Here is a 1,859-nt window from a genome sequence, read left to right as displayed (position 1 = left end):
AAGAACTAAAGAGCCTCTGGATGAAAGTGAAAGAAGAGAGTGGAAAAGTTGGCTTAAAAATCAACATTCAGAAAACAAAGATCATGGCATTTGGTCCCATCACTTCATGGCAAATAGATAGGGAAACAGTGGAAACAGGGACAGACTTTATTTGTTTGGGCTACAAAATCACTGTAGCCATGTAATTAAAAGACATTTATTCCTTGAAGAAAAACTATGACCAACCTAGACAGCATATTAAAAAGCAGAGACATTATTTTGCCAACAAAAGGTCCATCTACTCAAGGCTATAGTTTTTCCAGTAGTCATATATGGATGTGAGAGCTGGACTATAAAGAAAGCTGAGCGCCGAAGAACTGATGCTTTTGAACTGTGGTGTTGGAGAAGACTCTTGAGAGTCCCTTGGACTGCAAGGAAATCCAACCAGTCCATCCTAAAGGAAATCAGTCCTGAATATTCATTGGAAGGACTGATGTTGAAGCTGAAACTCCAGTTCTTTGGCCACCTGATGCAAAGAACTGACTTATTTCAAAAGACCCTGACGCTGGGCAAGATTGAAGGTGGGAGGAGAAGGGGACGACAGAGGATGAAATGGTTGGATGGCATCACCGACTCAATGGACATGAGTTTGAATAAACTCTGGGAGTTGGGAATGGACAGGGAGGCCTGGTGTGCTGCAGTCCATGGGGTTGCAAAGAGTTGGATACAACTGAGCAACTGAACTGAACTGAATCGATTACTTTTTCCATATTCTATTTGTTAAAAATATGTCATTAAGTCAAACCAACTAATAGTGAGGGGAATACACAAAGCATCATTATCAGGAAGCAGAACACCAGGATACATGGGGCCATCATAAACCATCATTTGTGGTTGCCTACCACAAATGGTGCCATAGCAGGAACTTTGCATTGGGTCTGTGGCTGGCAGGCTGGACATTCAGAGGCAACAGTAGGTAGATCATCCTTGGTAAATGAAGTCCACCTTATTGGGGCATACATAGCTCATATAATGACCCTATGGGATTTCCTTGGTTGCTCAGACAGTAAAGAAACTGCCTGCAATGCAGGAGATCTGGGTTCAATGTCTGGGTCAGGAAGATCCCCTGTAAAAAGGGAATGGCTACCCACTCCAGTATTCTTGCCTGGAGAATTGCATGGAGAGAAGAGCCTGGTGGGCTAATTGCCGTTTGATTCATGTGCTCACCATCCGAACACAGGGCTGATCAGTACAGAGGCTGCCTACTGTCAGGTGACTGAGTCATTCTGTAGTTTTGGTTGTTCAGTATGTCTTCCATGGTGAACACTTCTTGGTGAACACTACCACTGGACACAAAATTCTTCACGTGTTGTGCCCACTTTAGCATATTCATCCAAATGACTACCCTAGAAATTCTTGTCTCTGATTTTCCAGTCTTTTTCCTTTCAGACACATAACCAATTGATGTGACTTCTTGCAAATTGTCCATATGTTTACATAGAACATAATCATCCTTTGAGTATTGCAGATTCAGCTAGTATATTAATTATACCATGCTTACTTTCCTGAATCTTCCAATTCAGTCCTCTAGTGTCTTCATAATAATCATAGCATTTTGACTTCATAGCCATTATGGTTTCATAATAGAATGGGAAAGACTATAGATCCCTTCAAAAAATTAGAGATACCTAGGGAACATTTCATGCAAAGATGGGCTCTATAAAGGATAGAAATGGTAAGGGACCTAACAGAAGCAGAAGAGATTAAGAAGAGGTAGCAAGAATACACAGAAGAACACTACAAAAAAGATGTTAATGATCCAGATAACCATGATGGTGTGATCACTCATCTAGAGCCAGACATCCTGGAATGTGAAGTCC

This window comes from Bubalus kerabau, chromosome 15 (assembly GCF_029407905.1).
Source record: "Bubalus kerabau isolate K-KA32 ecotype Philippines breed swamp buffalo chromosome 15, PCC_UOA_SB_1v2, whole genome shotgun sequence".
NCBI lineage: Eukaryota > Metazoa > Chordata > Mammalia > Artiodactyla > Bovidae > Bubalus > Bubalus kerabau.
This window is presented reverse-complemented; position numbering follows the sequence as displayed.